Raw genomic sequence first — 18,821 nt, 5'->3', positions numbered from 1 at the left:
CGTTCACTTTTTATAAGTTTTAGACAGCTGAAATTAAACTGTTTTGGATGTTGTCTTAAATATCTAAACAGTGTACAAAAGTGAACGAAAGGAGTACTACAATGTTTAGTCATCGTGCTCGTTGGCTTGTAACGAAACACAGAGTGTTTCAATACAGTTCTCAAACACTATAGTGGATTGATACGCTCTCATGCGTATTCGCGAAAAAAATACGTAACGGATAGTCCTGGCTATAGATGCATGTACGCGAAACGCTGGGAAATTGCCATGTCAGCTATTTTTCTCTCTCACCAGATCTACGTGTGTGGATCATGTTGTTTTAGGTTAGACCTAGTAGCTTATGTTTTTTGGATCCTTCATTGTTTTGGCTTCGGCGGCGGCAATGGCGCCGCTGAATAAAGAAGTTTCAGATCCTTCCCAACCGAGGCAATCCGTCATATGGTTGGGGCGGATTTGGAAACTAGGTTGTTCAAGCAAGGGTGCATGTGGCGGCGGCAGCATCCTCATGGTGGACTTGTGTCCTTGGGCTTCGCCGTTGAGACGGCATTTGCTCCAACGCCGGCACGGAGGCTGGGAGGTAGTCCAGGAGCGGATGCAGATTGTGGTCTGCATCGACGGCATCTGGAAGATGATGGATCGTGTGCTGGCTTCGTGATTCGTGTATGGCAGGTATTGTTTCCTCCTTCGACCGTTTAGTCGTGCGGGGATGCCGGATATTGAGTTCGATGGTATGTCCGGGTGTTGCCCCGCTCTGATTCGTTCAACGGTAATGGTTTCGCCTTTGGTTAGGCACCTTGAAGGTCCGCAAAGCTGCATATCGGTGATGGAGTCGCGTCGAGCTCTGGTGAGGAGGTGATTCGTCATTTTTTTCTTTGGTGAATATCGTGGTGGTGCTAGAGGCATGTGAGGGCATTGGTGTCAAGCTCAGAAGATTATCTTAATTGTATTTTTCCTTCTTGACCGGTGTTTCTTTGTGCAAAGGCTAGAGTGTTTTTTTGTCGACTTGGTGTGTACGTGACATATGAGATAATAAAATGTCATGTTAGCGTACAGTAGAAACATGGGCCCGACTTACCCGCATATGAGAAAAAAAACAATACAGATAACTAAATTGAACTTGGAAACTCGAGTAGCTAGATTTAAGCAATGCATGAGCTAGCCAAGCGGCTTATCTATACCTACTATTAAAAAGGTGATTGCTTCTGCCCATCCGTCTGATCGATTATTTGACTATCTGGTAATTTCTTCGTACGATGAGTTCGATTTTCTGGTATGTCGCCTGGCTGGCCTTCGCCCCTGGTGAATGTGAAAATCGAACGCACCACCTTTCATACGATCATAAGAAGATTCTAATCAAGTACATTGGTCCATTGAACGCACCACCTGGAATAGTACCACCTTGGTCCATTGAATGAATTCTCACCAATTTAAAAACGTTCGCATTTTTTCCGCAATATTAACCAGTCTGCTGAGGAATCAACAAACATGCATGAGAAATGTGCACACACGAGGAAGTAGAAACGGGGCGGCTCGGTGATGCTTTTGTGGTGCAGATGCAAGGAGGAGGCCGGCGGTGAGCGCCAGAAGCGCACAACGTCGACATGAAGGGGAGGCCATGGAGGAGTAGGACGGGCAGCGCTGTAGTGGTGGTGGACGCCGACCCATAGCCAACAGGAGGTGGCGGACGTCCATGGTGCTCCGGCGGCGCGTGGACTAGAGAGAAGAGGGGGGATCAGAGAGATGGAATAGAAAAGGGAGCGGGAGAGAGGGTTGCAGAGCTCACTCACCTCGTCGGTGACCCCGTTGGGCGGCAACGAGCAAGGGGAGGCGCGGGAGGCTGGGAGGGCGTGTTGGGGAACGTAGCATGCAATTTCAAAAAAATTCCTACGATCACGCAAGATCTATCTAGGAGATGCATAGCAACGAGAGGGGGAGAGTGTGTCCACGTACCCTCGTAGACCGAAAGCGGAAGCATTACGTTAACGCGGTTGATGTAGTCGAACGTCTTCACGATCCAACCGATTCAAGTACCGAACGTACGGCACCTCCGTGTTCAGCACACGTTCAGCTAGATGACGTCCCTCGAACTCTTGATCCAGTAGAGGGTCGAGGGAGAGTTCCTTCAGCACGACGGCGCGATGACAGTGTTGGTGATGTGATCCGCGCAGGGCTTCGCCTAAGCACTACCATGCTATGACCGGCGGCGTAAACTGTGGAGGGGGGGACCGCACACGGCTAAGAGAAATCTTGGTGTGCCTTTGGGGTGCCCCCTGCCCACGTATATAAAGGAGGGGGGAGAGAGGCCCGCGGCCAGGAGGGGCGTGCCATGGGGGGAGTCCTACTTGGACTCCTAGTCCAAGTAGGATTCGCCCCCCTTTCCTTTCTCCACCGGAGGGAATAGGAAAGAGAGGGAGAGGGAGAGGGAAAGGGGGCGCCGCCCCCTCCCCTTAGTCCAATTCGGACTGCCATGGGGGAGGGGGGGGGGGGGCGGCCACCCCTTGCGACCCTCCTCTCTCTCCACTAAGGCCCACTAAGGCCCTGATGCGTCTCCAACGTATCTATAATTTATGAAGTATTCATGCTATTATATTATCCATCTTAGATGTTTTATATGCATTTATATGCTATTTTATATGATTTTTTGGGACTAACCTATTAACCTAGAGCTCGGTGCCAGTTTCTGTTTTTTCCTTGTTTTTGAGTTTTACAGAAAAGGAATACCAAACGGAGTCAAATTGACGTGCCAATTTTTGATGATTTTTGATGGACCAAAAGAAGCCCCCCGGAGTAAAAGAGTTGGGCCAGAAGAGTCCTGGGCCGTCCACGAGGGTGGGGGGCGCGCCCTACCCCCCTGGGCGCGTCCCCCTATCTCGTGGACGACTCGGAGACCCCCCCTGACGTGAGGCCTACGCCAAAAATTCCTATAAATACAGAAACCTCCAGAAAATAACCTAGATCGGGAGTTCCGCCGCCGCAAGCCTCTGTAGCCACCAAAAACCAATCTAGACCCGTTCTGGCACCCTGTCGGAGGGGGGAATCCCTCACCGGTGGCCATCTTCATCATCCCGGCGCTCTCCATGACGAGGAGGGAGTAGTTCACCCTCGGGGCTGAGGGTATGTACCAGTAGCTATGTGTTTGATCTCTCTCTCTCTCTCTCTCTCTCTCTCTCTCTCTCTCTCTCTCTCTCTCGTGTTCTTGATTTGGCACGATCTTGATGTATCGCGAGCTTTGTTATTATAGTTGGATCTTATGATGTTTCTCCCCCTCTACTCTCTTGTAATGGATTGAGTTTTCCCTTTGAAGTTATCTTATCGGATTGAGTCTTGTAAGTGCATCTAGTGCCCCTTAGTGATTTTGGTGTATTGAAGACTTATAGGTTAAGGGACTAATGTGTTTATGAGTGTACACATGTCTATAAGTCTATGAGGAGTTTGATATTTACAGAGAAAGTCGACCCCTAAAAATGAAGTTCTTCGACTGAAGACTTTCTGAAGACTTTGAAAGTGAAGAAATTGGTGTGACCTTGAAGACTTGGTATTCATTTGAGGAACATGAAGCGTGAAGACTTTTGTTTTCGTAGTTTCATTTTCTTTTTCTTGAGTCATAGGAAACACCGTACTGTTAAAGGGGGTCGAGGAAATACTAAGGAAAAATTTCCATGTGATGCTAAACTCAAAATCCTACACCTACCAATCCCTTCGAGTGAAGCCATTGGAAATCTCATACAGTTCAGTCATATTCTTCGGTGACAGAGACGAAGTTATGCTGGTCTCTGAGGATTGTTCTGACTGAGGAGTTAGGAATTCGCCAGTGCGGATTGCCTACACAGTGAGGAACATGACAGCCCTGAGGAATTTGATACTCAAATTTCCGACCGTTGCTGTGCTATGCGCCAGCTGTCCCAAAATATCTACCCACCTAACGGTCATATCATTGAAGGGCATTTATGTCTTATCATGCCGGGCTGCTCCCTAGGCTATAAATAGCCGCCCCCTACAACCACTAGCTGGTTGGCTGCTCCGAGAGAAACTGACACTTGTCATTTGAGAGCATCCCATCCTCCGAGGACTTTGAGCGAAAATCATCAAGTGAGGAAAACCCAAACCCAAAACACGCACAAACCCAATGTGATTGAGCATCACCGAAGAGATTGATCATGTGTGGATCTGACGCTTGTTACCTTTGAAGACCGTGCTTCTTCCAGACGGTTAGGCATCATGGTCTAGAGCATCCAAGAGGAAATTGTGGATCGCCGAGTGACCGAGTTTGTGAAGGTTTGGAAGTCACCTGAAGACTTACCATGAGTGATTGGGCGAGGTCTGTGTGACCTTAGCTCAAGGAGAATACGGCGAGGACTGTGTGTCCTCAGGTTTAAATACCTAGCCGCTCCAACCAGATGTACAATTGAGACAGCAGTTGGAACTGGTCTACCAAATCATTGTCTTCACCAAGCCTACTGGTTCTATTTCCTCAACTCTTTCATTTCCTCATAACTGTGTTGTGCACCTGTTCATATCTGTGTTTGAAGACTTCGACTAAAGACTTTCTCAATTTCCTCAGTTCAATTTCTTCAGTCTGTTTGTCTTCATCCTGTGCTATCCTGTGTTTACGCTTTCTGTACTCGGTGCTTGTCTTCATTTCATCATGATGACTATGCTTGTGTTCTGCTATGCATACTTTTGAGTACTTATTCCGCTGCAAGTAATTCTTCGCTAAGGAATTTCCTCACCTACAAATTCCTCAGTGAAGAATTCATAAAAATCGCCTATTCACCCCCCTCTAGTCGATATAACACACTTTCAATTGGTATCAGAGCAAGGTACTCCCTTGTTCTGTGTGATTTTGGTTTAACCGCCTGGAGTTTTAGTTATGTCGACCGCAAGTATGATCAAGGTCTCAGCTGGGTGTCCTACCTTCGATGGGACGGACTACCCCTACTGGAAGAATAAGATGCAAATGCATCTTGAGGCAATTGATAAGGATCTCTGGTATGTTGTGGAAAATGGTGTTCCCTCTGTCTCACCCTCACTGAACGCTACCGATGTGAAGAGATTCAAGCAATTCGATTCTCAAGCAAAGAATATCATTTGTGGCCATCTGAGCAAAGGACAGTATGGAAGAGTGAGTGCTTTGGAAACTGCTAAGCTTATCTGGGATAGGCTGTCCAAAGTCAATGAAGGAGTCTCAACACAGCGTGACTCTCGAGTTGATGTTCTTCGCAATCTCTTCAACCGCTTCAAAAGACTCGACAATGAAAATGTTCAACAAACCTTCGATCGCCTCACTGACATCTCAAATGAGCTTCAAGCACTTGGCGCCACTGACATCACCGACCATGAGGTGGTGAAGAAACTGTCGAGATTGCTTGATTCCTCATTTGATACTCTGGCATTGATGATACAAGAGCGTGCTGATTACAAGTCACTTGATCCCGCTGATATCCTCGAGAGGCTAAATACTCATGAGTTCCAGCTTGCTGAAAAGAGAGATCTCTATGGTTCGAGCTATGGCAGATCACGTGCACTGAAGGCCAAGGCAGTTTCCGAGTCTGAAGATGAAGACTCTGACAGCAGCCTTGGTGATCCTGAAGAACTGAGCCATGATCTAGCACTGCTCGTGAAGAAATTCCAGAAGTTCTCAAGACGTGGTCGCTTTGGAAGACCCTCAAGGAGCAATGATTCCTCATCCAGTGACTACAAGAAGAGGCTTTGTCACAAATGCAAGAAACCTGGACACTACATTCAAGATTTTCCTCAGTGGGAAAAGGAATCAAAGAAGAAGAAATACAAGGATTACAGTTCTGATGATGCGAAGAAAAAGAAGAAATCCTCAAAATCTTCATCATCAAAATCCTCAAAGTCTTCATCTCACAAGAAGAGCAGCTCCAAGAAGGCTCGGGCATTCATTGGCAAGGAAATGGACTCTGAGGCTGAATCTGAAGAAAATGAGGAAGAGGAGGCATCTGAGGATTCCGAATCCGGTGTGGCGAGCCTAGCCCTCGCTACTGCATTCGTCAGCAAGTCTATCTTCAACACTGAAGAAAATGACCTCACCAACAAGGCTGATGAAGGCAATGATGACTACGCTCCCACCTATTGCTTCATGGCAAAGGGTGCCAAGGTACTCAAATATACCTCCTCTGAATCAAGTGAGAATGAATCTGATGAAAACCTTAAGCCCAGCTATACTAAACTTGCTAAGATTGCTGTGAAACAACAAAGGGCTTTTGAAAAGGTTCAAAACATGCTAGACAAAAGTGATGATATGTTGGGTGAAGAAATGGATCGCACTAAAACCTTGACTGAAAATCTCCAGAGACTTCATACTAGGTTTGACAACCTTCAAGGTCATCATAACACTCTCTTGTCTAATCATGAGAAGCTTTCTTATGAATTTCTTCAAAGAAAGCAAGATCTTGAGAAGCTAAGAGTGAGTTATGAAGATCTTCAGAAGGAGCGCGATTCATTACTTGCTCAACAAATCAGTGCTGCTCACGAAGAATTTGTTCCTCCGTGTTTGAAATGCATTGAACGTGAATCTGCTAATTCTTCACCTGAATGTTCAAATGCTTCTAATGCTACAAATTCTTCAACTGTCTCTGCTATCACTAATTCCTCATCTGAGGACATTGCTAGAATCACTGATGATGTAGGGCTGAAGGAACTGTACATGACAGGCATGTACAAAAGCCTCAAAGGGCATCAGACTCTTTGTGATGTGCTTAAAAAGCAGATCCTCAACAGGAACCCTAGGAAAGAGGGTATTGCCTTTGAGAGGAAACTCAATGCTGATGGTACATATTGGAAGCCTGAGCAGTACCCCAAAACCTCATGGGTTGCTGCAAAGGGACCTCCAGTTGATCCATCTAATTTATCTGGCTTTACATGTGAATCTTCTCATTCTTCTGACGAGTCATTTGACCCCAACTATAAACTATTTAAAAATCAGAATGGTGAAGTATTTGCTAGATATGTTGGCACTAACTGCAGGAACGATTCTCCTATGAAGAAAATCTGGGTTCCCAAAAGGTGCCTTGAAAGTCTTCAGGTGAATGTCCTCATGACACCACCTGTGAAGAATAGGAACCTCAGATCAAATTCTTCATATGGACCAAATTCTTCATATGGATCCAAGTCCTCATACGGACCAAATTCCTCACATGGATCAAATTCCTCAAAAGGATCAAAGTCCTCATATGAACATCATCGTGCTAACAACTCTGTTTCGCAGGGAAGAGCCAAGGGCTATGAATATGAGCATTATTCTTCTAATCATTATGTTCATAAGTCCTCGAAGAATTTCTCTGCTTATTCATATGCTTACCCTAACTCCTCTTATGTGAAACGAAATGGATTGGCTTCTATGCCACCTTTCTCGTATGGAGCTCGCAGAGTGATAAACTCTTTGCCACCCCTTCAGATGTGGGTGGTGAAGAAAAAGAACTAATCTCTTATGCAGGGTCAGGTCTCCAGACGTGCATGAACGTCTGAAGAATTTGCTGGAGACCTGAAAAGTGTCTGGAAGGACGCAGGCTAATCATGAAGAAATGAACTTTCATTTCTCACAACCTCATACTACTTTATCTGTTCTATTACTTGATGAAATTGATCTGATGAATTGTGATGTCATATTCTTCATTGATGAAGTATATGAAGTTCATAAGCTGCACTAATTCATCTGCAGGATGATCAACCCAAAGCCACTGAGTGGGTCCTCGATAGTGGATGTACAAATCACATGACTGGTGACAAGAATCTATTGATGGATGCTCCCTTATCACCATCGCATCTGAAGCATATCATCTTCGCCGACAAAGGCAAAAGTCAGGTATTGGGTCTAGGTAAGGTTGCGATCACAAAGGATCGACACATGGACAAAGTCATGCTTGTCGAGTCCTTAGGATACAACCTCATGTCTGTCTCAATGCTTTGTGATCTTGATATGGTTGTTGTCTTTGGCAAGTATTGTTGTGTTGTGGTTATGGAAGCTGACAATTCCAAAGTCTTCGAAGGCTTTAGGAGAGGAGACTTGTATATTGTTGATTTCTCTACAGGACCGCAACCAGCCGTGTGCCTACTTGCAAAAGCTTCAGAAGGCTGGCTATGGCATCGACGACTTGGTCATGCAGGCATGAGGAATTTGCACACGCTTGCGAAGAAGAAGCATGTCATTGGCATTGAGAATGTCAAATTCCTCAAGGATCACTTGTGTGGAGCTTAGGAAGCTGGAAAGATGACCAAGGCTAAGCATCCAGCGAAGACTATCATGACCACTACTCGACCCTTTGAATTGCTTCATATGGATCTCTTCGGTCCTAACCATTACTCAGCTGTCACAAATGATGCATCTCTCTATGGCTTTGTTATTGTTGATGATTACTCTCGTTACACTTGGGTACACATTGTTACTTACAAACATGAAATGCAGGAAGTCTTCAAGCGATTTTCCTCGAGGGCTTCAACCAACTTCGGTGTGAAGATCAAGCACATCAGAAGTGACAATGGAACTGAGTTCAAGAATTCTGGTCTTGATGACTATCTTGATGAACTTGGTATTACTCATGAGTTATCTGCTCCCTACACTCCTCAGCAGAATGGCGTCGTGGAGCGCAAGAACAGAACTCTTGTTGAGATGGCTCGCACTATGCTTGATGAATACAAGACGCCTCGTCACTTCTGGATTGAGGCAATTTATACTGCGTGCCATATCATCAACATGATATATCTTCACAAATTCTTCAAGAAGACGGCCTATGAACTCCTCACTGACAAGAAACCCAATGTGAGTTATTTTAAAGTCTTCGGTGCTAAATGTTGGATTAGAGATCCTCGTCACAATGCTAAATTTGCACCGAAAGCACATGAAGGTTTTATGCTTGGTTACGGAAAGGACTCGCACACCTACAGTGTCTTCAACAACGTTCTTCACAAGGTTGTTGAAACTATAGATGTGCGGTTCGATGAAACTAATGGCTCGCAAAGAGAGCACCTATCTTCTGTGATAGATGAACCAACACCTGAGGAATCTATCAAGTTCAAGGCTACTGAGGATGTCATTCCTACCGAAGAATCTGCTGAAGAATTCATTCCAGAACATGAAGAACGTCGAGCTAATACACCTGAAGAGAATGCTGAAGAAAATGGTGCTGAAGAAAATGCTGATCAAATTCCTCGAAGACAACCAACTCATCCTCGCGTTGCAAAAGAAGTGCAAGTTGAAAAGATCATCGATGACATTAGCTCAAGGAGAATACGGTGAGGACTGTGTGACCTTAGCTCAAGGAGAATACGGTGAGGACTGTGTGTCCTCAGGTTTAAATACCTAGCCGCTCCAACCAGACGTACAACTGAGACAGCAGTTGTAACTGGTCTACCAAATCATTGTCTTCACCAAGCCTACTGGTTCTATTTCCTCAACTCTTTCATTTCCTCATAACCATGTTGTGCACCTGTTCATATCTGTGTTTGAAGACTTCGACCGAAGACTTTCTCAATTTCCCCAGTTCAATTTCTTCAGTCTGTTTGTCTTCATCCTGTGCTATCCTGTGTTTACGCTTTCTGTACTCTGTGCTTGTCTTCATTTCATCATGATGACTATGCTTGTGTTCTGCTATGCATACTTTTGAGTACTTATTCCGCTGCAAGTAGTTCTTCGCTAAGGAATTTCCTCACCTACAAATTCCTCAGTGAAGAATTCATAAAAATCGCCTATTCACCCCCCTCTAGTCGATATAACGCACTTTCAAGTCTTTAAGGATTTGAGAACACTTGATGTATGTCTTGCATGTGCTTATCTATGGTGACAATGGGATATTCACATGATCTACTTGATGTATGTTTTGGTGATCAACTTGCGGGTTCAGTGACCTTGTGAACTTATGCAGAGGGGTTGGCACACGTTTTCATCTTGACTCTCCGGTAGAAACTTTGGGGCACTCTTTGAAGTTCTTTGTTTTGGTTGAATAGATGAATCTGTGATTGTGTGATGCATATCGTATAATCATACCCACGGATACTTGAGGTGACATTGGAGTATCTAGGTGACATTAGGGTTTTGGTTGATTTGTGTCTTAAGGTGTTATTCTAGTACGAACTCTAGGATATATTGAACGGAAAGAATAGCTTCATGTTATTTTACTAAGGACTCTTGAATAGATCGATCAGAAAGAATAACTTTGAGGTGGTTTCGTACCCTACAATAATCTCTTCGTTTGTTCTCCGCTATTAGTGACTTTGGAGTGACTCTTTGTTGCATGTTGAGGGATATTTATATGATCCAATTATGTTATTATTGTTGAGAGAACTTGCACTAGTGAAAGTATGAACCCTTGGCCTTGTTTCAACGCATTGCAATACCGTTTACGCTCACTTTTATCATTAGTTACCTTCCTGTTTTTATATTTTCAGATTACAAAAATCCATATCTACTATCTATATTGCGCTTGTATCACCATCTCTTCGCCGAACTAGTGCACCTATACAATTTACCATTGTATTGGGTGTGTTGGGGACACAAGAGACTTTGTTATTTGATTGCAGGGTTGTTTGAGAGAGACCATCTTCAACCTACACCTCCCATGGATTGATAAACCTTAGGTCATCCACTTGAGGGAAATTCGCTACTGTCCTACAAACCTCTGCACTTGGAGGCCCAACAACGTCTACAAGAAGAAGGTTGCGTAGTAGACATCAAGCTCTTTTCTGGCGCCGCTTGAAGGTATATCTTTAGATCTTGCAATTGAATCTTTTTGTTTCTTGTTTTATCACTAGTTTCGCCTATAAAAGAAAACTAAAAAAATGGAATTGAGGGTGCCTCATATGCTTCATCTTTTTAATGTCTTCCGTGAAAATAAGGATTCCGACAATTGTGCCCAATTGCTAGAGGAAGAATGCATTAAAATGTTTGACACTAAATCTTTGAATGATGAGCATGATTGCAATGTTGTTAGTATGAATTCTTTGAATACCCATGATGCTAATGATATGCAAAGCCACAAGCTTGGGGATGCTATGTTTGACGAAGATGGTATGTTTAGTCCCCCAAGTTTTGATGAGCAAATTTATTATGATGAAAGCATGCCTCCTATTTATGATGATTATTGTGATGACACGTATGCTATAAAGAATAAAAATAACCATGAAACTTGTCATCATGATTTTAATTTTTAATTGGATTATGCTTCACATGATAGTTATTTCGTTGAGTTCGCTCCCACTACTATTCATGAGAATAAATTTGCTTATGTGGAGAGTAGTAAAATTTTTATGCTTGTGCATCATGAAAATAATGCTTTATGTGATGGTTATATTGTTGAATTCATTCATGATGCTATTGAAAATTACTATGAGGGAGGAACATATGCTTGTAGGAATTGCAACAATATCAAGTTTCCTCTCTATGTGCTTAAAGTTTTGAGGTTATGCTTGTTTTGCCTTCCTATGCTAGTTGATTATTGTTCCCATAAGTTGTTTGCTCACAAAATCCCTATGCATAGGAAGTGGGTTAGACTTAAATGTGCTAGTCATATTCTTCATGATGCTCTCTTTATGTTTCAATTCTTATCTTTTATGTGAGCATCATTGAAATCATCATGCCTAGCTAAAAGGCATTAAAGAAAAGCGCTTGTTGGGAGACAACCCAATATTTACCCCTACTGTTTTTGTGTGTTCACATGATTATGCTACTGTAGTAATCATGTTTTATAGATTTTGTTTCAATAAAGTGCCAAGTAAGACCTTTAGGATAGCTTACGGTGATAGTTGTGTTGATCCTGCTGAAAATCAGAAACTTCTGCGCCCAGTAAATTAGTTTTGATAATTCACAGAAACGTGCTTTTGATCTGATTCTTTTTGCTCTGGATTGGTACACAAATTTCTCAGGTCTTCCTAATTAGGTAGGATTTTTGGAGTTACAGAAGTATTCGAGAGTTACAGATTACTACAGACTGTTCTGTTTTTGACAGATTCTGTTTTCTATGTGTTGTTTGCTTATTTTGATGAATCTATGAGTAGTATCGGAGGGTATGAGCCATAGAGAAGTTGGAATACAGTAGATATTACACTAATATGAATTTAGAATGAGTTCACAACAGTACCTAAGTGGTGGTTTTATTTTCTTATACTAACGGAGCTTACGAGTTTTTTGTTGAGTTTTGTGTTGTGAAGTTTTCAAGTTTTGGGTAAAGATTTGATGGACTATGGAATAAGGAGTGGAAAGAGCCTAAGCTTGGGGATGCCCAAGGCACCCCAAGGCAATATTCAAGGACAACCGAGAGCCTAAGCATGGGGATGCCCCGGATGACACCCCCTCTTTTGTCTTCGTTCATCGGTAACTTTACTTGGAGCTATATTTTTATTCACCACATGATATGTGTTTTGCTTGGAGTGTCAATTTATTTTGTTAGGATTCTTTTTGTTATTTAGAATAATATTTTGCATCTTTATTTCCATTAAAAATGTCAAGGATAGCCTTTACCATGCTTATTTTGCAAGTATACATGTTGCTGCTTCAAAACAGAAAGTTTATCGCTGTTGCAAAAATTCCCTAGAAAAGTCAGAATATGATAAAATATTGAAACCTTTTGCATATTGAGCTCTGATAAATTTTGTACAGTGTGGTAGAATTTCATAATGTTTGGAGTTAGGGAAGTATTGATACTCTTGCATTCTTTACAGACTGTACTATTTTGGCAGATTGCTGTTATGTTTGCATTGTTTGCATATGTGTGCTTGTTTAGTGATTCTATTTGAGGATAGGAGTATTAAACATGAAGAGACATTTAGGGCGCGTTCTGCAGTCCACCAACTTCTTCAAATTCTAGAATCTGTGGAGCAGCAGTTTGCTGGCTCCAAGGATTTGAACTACCGCTCCGGGAGCGGAGCCAGGGAGCCGAGGGAAACCGAACGCGGCCTTAGTATGCAATGTTGAATAATAATTTTTGTGATTTGCTACACTAGAGAATGATAAGGTTTTTGCATTGTTTTATACTAACTTATCTCACGAGTTCTTGTTGAGTTTTGTGTGGATGAAGTTTTTTGAAGATTTAGGGAAACCATGATATGAGAGGAATTAAGGAGACACAAAAGCTCAAGCTTGGGGATGCCCAAGGCATCCCAAGATAATATTTGAAGAAGTCTCAAGCATCTAAGCTTGGGGATGCCCTGGTTGGCATCCCACCTTTCTTCATCAACAATTATCGGTTAGCCTCGGTTGAGCCTAAGTTTTTGCTTCTTCACATGAGTTGTGCTATCCTTGCAATGTCATTTTATTTTGCTTTGCTTGCTGCTTGAATAAAATACATGAGATATGAAATTCTTAAATGAGAGAGAGAGTCTTCATATAGCTACATAATTATTTAACTACTCATTGATCTTCACTTATATCTTTTTGGAGTATGTCGTGGTTTTGTCACGGCAGATGTCCTAGAGAAAGGACTTAGTCGTGGAGCCATCGCTACGGGTTAACTTAAAGGGGTTAAGGCGGACAAGGGACGCAAGAGAGTTTTATACTAGTTCGGCCCCTTACGATGAAGGTAAAAGCCTATGTCTAGTTGTGATGGAATTGCTGGGGTTTCGATGACCAGGGAGCAAATACGCTTTGCCTGAGTCTCGAGTTGTTGTCTGTTGTCCTTGAACCGCCTTCGGGTCGTCCCCTTATATACATGGGTTGACGCTCGTCGGTTTACAGAATCCCGAGGCTGGCTCATAATCGTGTCTGGCTCGGTCTCTGCTACTTCTATCTTAAACACAAGTTTACATATCAATGCCGGTTTATGTCTACAGGCCTTAAACCGGCTTTGGGCCCTAGGCCTTCATAAAGCGTCACCGTCTGTCTTCATGGACTTCAGATACGGATGAACTGCTTATGGGGTTAACCCGGCCTCTCCTGGCCAGTTTACGCCCAGTGGTAATATCCCCAACATTAGGCCCCAGATTGATTTGAACTGGTTCATGTCAATCCTCAATACTTAAGAAAATTTCTTCTTCAACATCTTCACATAATCTTGTAAACCGCCGTGACCTCATCTTCTAGGATCATGGTAAACCGCCGTGACGTCACCTGTTATTTAAAACTGTGTATAATCCACCTTCATTAATGAGCCTCTGACAATCGAGGCGACAGCTCCGCCTCATATCCAAAATTTAGGCTCCTCGATTTTCGCGCCTGACGCTTATCTTTCTGCCCTTATAAATAGAGCCAGGGGGTCTTTCCATCCCCCCCGTATCTCTTCACCTCATCTTCTGCCTTGCACTGCCCATCCTTTGGAGCTCCGCCGCCACCGTCGACCTTCGTTTCTTCCTCCGCGACGGCCGCTGCATCAACCTGACCGGACTGGAAAAACGCGGCAATCCTCCGCTGCTTCCTCAGGACCAGTACGTTCCTCCTTTCTTACTCCAGATCGACCATTAGGGTTTGTCGTTCTTCGTAGTTCTTCGAAGTTCTTGAATCTGTTTGTTTCTCTTTAGCAGTACCAATGGCTAGTTTAGATCTGCTTTTGCCAAAGCCTTTGTACTTTAAACTCCTGCTTCCTTGTTAGAACATCTGCCTTGTATAAAACTCATCTCAACTTAGTGAACCTTTAACACGCTGGAAATTAGGTCAGAATATATTTTGTTTTTCCAACACGCGGTAGATCTGAAATTACCATGGCAAGATGTGAAACCTGTTTCTTCCTTCAGTTATACGCTTTTAATACCAGATTGGGCGGTTTAACTTCATATACAAAATGATGACCCAGTAGATACCATTAGTCCCCTGTTGAACCGCCAATGCATTCATCATTGTACCGTTTTCATTGTCAGACTTCCTTTTACGAATAACCAATTCCGGTTTAACAATATGCTCACATCCTTATACCGCTGTATAGTTGTCCATTGTAAATCTTAAACCGGCAATAATCATGTTTCAGATCTTTCATTGCCATGGCCAAGCAAATCTATGAATGCAATTGGGCTCCTTCTCGAGTAACCAAAGAACAGTTAAACAATCTTGTTAAAACGGGCGCTTTAGCCAAGAAAGATGTCATCCACTGGAGGGTCCCTGGCCCGGAAAATCCTCCTACACCTAAGGACGGAGAGGTAGTCGTGTTTGCTGACCATATGAGTTGAGGTTTTAGCCCTCCCGTTTCGAAATTTTTCTGAGATGTACTAGCCAATTTTCAGCTGCGCCCTCAAGACATTGGTCCCAATTTTGTGACCACTATCTGCCACTTCCAAGTCTTCTATGAGGTTTATCTGCAAGAGGAACCTACAGTTGAACTGTTTAGGGATTTCTTTCACTTAAACCGTCACACAGAGTTCTCGGATGGACCCCATACGGAACTGGGCGGAATGGCGGTTCAGAAAAGGAAGGAAGTCACCTTCCCTCATCCCAAACTCCACAGTCACCCCAAAGAGTGGAACAGACTTGGTTTTATTACATGGATACATCTCCACCTGATGAAAAACCCCTGCCGAGTTACCGCCTTGAACGCCTTAGCAACACACATCCTTTTCCTTAGAGGTTGATGGCAAAAGAAAGGGCCAACTATGCTCCCCAATTATAAAAGCTTAGAGCCTTAATGGCGAACGGTTTGACAGGAGTTGATCTTGCTCGTTGCTGGATAAGCTGGAGTATTCTGCCCTTCAACCGCCGCTCCAGTTTGATGTGTGAGTATACGGGGAGTTTGAAGGATGCTCAGCGGCACAGTGACATTCAGCTTATAGATGCAGAAGTCACTGAGGCTGTAAAGAAAATGCTGAACGAACCGGAGGCCATCTATGCCCAAACTGGACTACTCCCTTTCTGCGCTTTTAACAAACCGCCAGCTGTAAGAATCATATAATCTTTTTATCTGAAGTTGCTTTTGTCCAAATATTCTCTGAAAGTGTGATTATTTTCTGACAGGGTGATGATCCATTCTAGAACAAGAAACCACCACAAGACAAACCGGTCAAGCCGCAAGATAAACCGGTCAAGCCAGTTCGTCCAAAGACCAAGGTTATCAAAAAACCTGCCAAGAAAAGGAGCACTGCATCCTCCGAGCTACCAGCTGATGACGATGTGGGTAATCCGGAATCAGAGGTAGAACTTGTCTCTCTTGGTTCATTTTTCATACATCTCATTGACAATGATTATTACCAGGACGATGCTGAAGGCAGTCATGCTGATGACGTAGAGGTAACCATTCTTTCCTCTGATTCAGATCCTCTGCCAACATCAAAAATCCGTCAAGCAAACCGGAAAGTAAAATTTTTCTCACCCCCTTGCTTACTTGGACCCAAACTTTCTTTTGAAGATGCAGCAGCACGAGGCTCGCCGCACAACCCGGCACAGTGGCCAGGTAGTTACCTCCGCCGGTTCACCGAACAGTCCGGTTCAGAAACGCCAATCAGAGGTCTCTTATCCCATTGATACTTCATGCCCCAAAGCAGGTTGTTTCCGCCAGCCTCTTAACCCGTCCGATTCAAATTATCAGGGTACTTCTCACTCATCTTCTGGCGAGTCATCGGCCACAAAACTTCCACCCCTCAAAACGGTTCTTGGGTGAGCTATACACTTGTTGTTATCCTTGATGTTGCTATTTTGATATACTGTACTGATCCTCATGTTTATTTTTCTCAGCGCCAAGCCCAGACCCAGCAAGAAAGCTCGGTTGAATAAACCAGCTGATGAAGACGTGGCTGTTGAACCGGAGAAAACTCCAGATCCTGAAGAGACCAACATTGATGCCATACTGAATGACCCACTGCCTCAAGATCATGACTTCGTTGCTGAGCAGGCAGAAGTTGACACCACAAGCCATGCTGACCAGCCAACTAGCCCTGTCCGAACTGACAATAAACCGGCAAGTCCAGTTAAAAATACTGACAAACCGCCAACCCCAGTAACGGCTGCTGATGACAAAGATGATGACATTATGATTACTAGCACTGGCCATACCGCTCCGGGCAATCCTGTCGCTTGGTCAAAGCATACTGCCAAAGATGATCTCTCTGCAATTGGCAAAGGCAAATGGAACGCCAATTTGTCAAATTATGCCCATCTGAATGCTCAAGACCTTCACTCTGGCTTCCTGAACCGTCTGTACACCAGCCGTGACTATGAAGCCGGTTTGGTAAATATGATGAAGGAGCGCTATGAGGTAACTTCATAAGTGTTTCTCTCTTATATTTAATTGCAGCTTATCAACTCCAGTAGCCCCCAAGTGACGGTTTAAGATACCAATTTAAACCGGGACTTAGTAACAATTTCATGTTTGCAACAATGCATCTTAACTTCACTGATGTAGCCCCCAAGGGCCGGTTTAACTTTATAAAGATGAACCGGGACTTTGTGGAAGAATTCCCATATCAGCATTTTATGAGAAAATACACATTAGCCCCCAAGTGCCAAGCTTAATACTTGTATTGTGCTTGGGACTTGTAAAAATTTCTGATAAAGAGCAAATATGCATTAGCCCCCAAGTACTAAGGGCATAACTTGTTATGTACTTGGTACTTCAAATATGTACTGTCAACTTATTATATATCTGTCTCTTTATAGGCTGAACTGAGCAAGAAGGAAAGCCAAACCGCTGATCTGCAAGAGAACCTCAAATCCCAGCAAGCTGAAACCTCCAAAGCGAAGGAAGAATTGATCAGCGCTCTAGGCGCTATGGAGAAACTGAAAGAGGGCTTCCACAAAGAGCGGGTGGATTGGGAGACTGAAAAATCCGCTTTGATAAAAAGGGCTGAAAAAGCAGAAGCCGCTCTTAAACCGGTGGTTGATGAACTGACCGGCGTAAAGCGGCAGATTCATGCCATGACTGCTGCTGTGTTCGGTAAAACATCTTTTCCTTAATACTTTCAACATATCTCTCCCGTGTATTGTCGGTTTGATGTGTACAATGGTGCAGAAACTCGCATTAGCCATCTGGGCTCTGATGTACAGAAGAAGTTGAAAGCTGCCTACACTCTGATAGAGCAGTTGTATACCGGTGCACAGCGGATCATCTATATTGCTTCACATAATAATCCTCCTCCCACTTTGATCAAGGATACCTTAGAAAGGTTATCTATGTTTCCTGCCCGGGTAGACGAGCTAAAAAAGTCTGCCGCTAGAACGGGCGCTTTGGCCGCACTAACCCGGGCAAAAGCGTGGGTACCTGACTTTGATCCAGTGGAGGCGGCCCAAGGCTATCCCAGTTTAAAGGAAGATGGAATAGAATTTGGCAATGATGACCTCCGAATCATAAACCGGGAAGTACGCCCATTGGCTTGTCAACTGGTTGAAGAGGCAGATCTTTCATACTAGCAGGCGAGTTATGATGATAAGAACAGACGGGTTGCGACACCAATTCCAGAAGCGCAAAATCTTATCCCACCAATACGTAAGCACACTTATGCCCCTGACATTGAACCGTCCACGCTAATAAGCGATGAAGCAGTATTCCAAGCCCTAACTGGGATCGACTGGGCAACTGTTGATTTCCAGCCACTGGGTAGAGAGGAGGGAGTTGAACCAGTGCGAGATGATCCGCAGCCGTCAGGCCAAGCTGGTGACCAACCATGAACCGGAGGCCGGTTTAGTCTTCTACATGCTGCAACATGTATTTGAGAAAACAATTATCCTTTTGGGCACTGAAATGCCTTGTAATATGCTAGTTAAAATACTTGGTCTGGTATGCCTTCGTGCATATTTATCTGCGACTGGTGCTTGCTTAATCCGACATGCTTAAGATATGATATTCATAATCCATAGCCATTTATTCAAGCTGTTCCTGCAGATAAGAAGCTTAAAGCGCCCTGGCGGTTTACCCCCGGGCGGGTCATGATACCCAAATATATATATGATCAAGGTC

This window comes from Aegilops tauschii, chromosome 5 (assembly GCF_002575655.3).
Source record: "Aegilops tauschii subsp. strangulata cultivar AL8/78 chromosome 5, Aet v6.0, whole genome shotgun sequence".
NCBI classification, from domain to species: Eukaryota; Viridiplantae; Streptophyta; class Magnoliopsida; order Poales; family Poaceae; genus Aegilops; species Aegilops tauschii.
Note: the sequence above shows the minus strand (reverse complement) of the source record.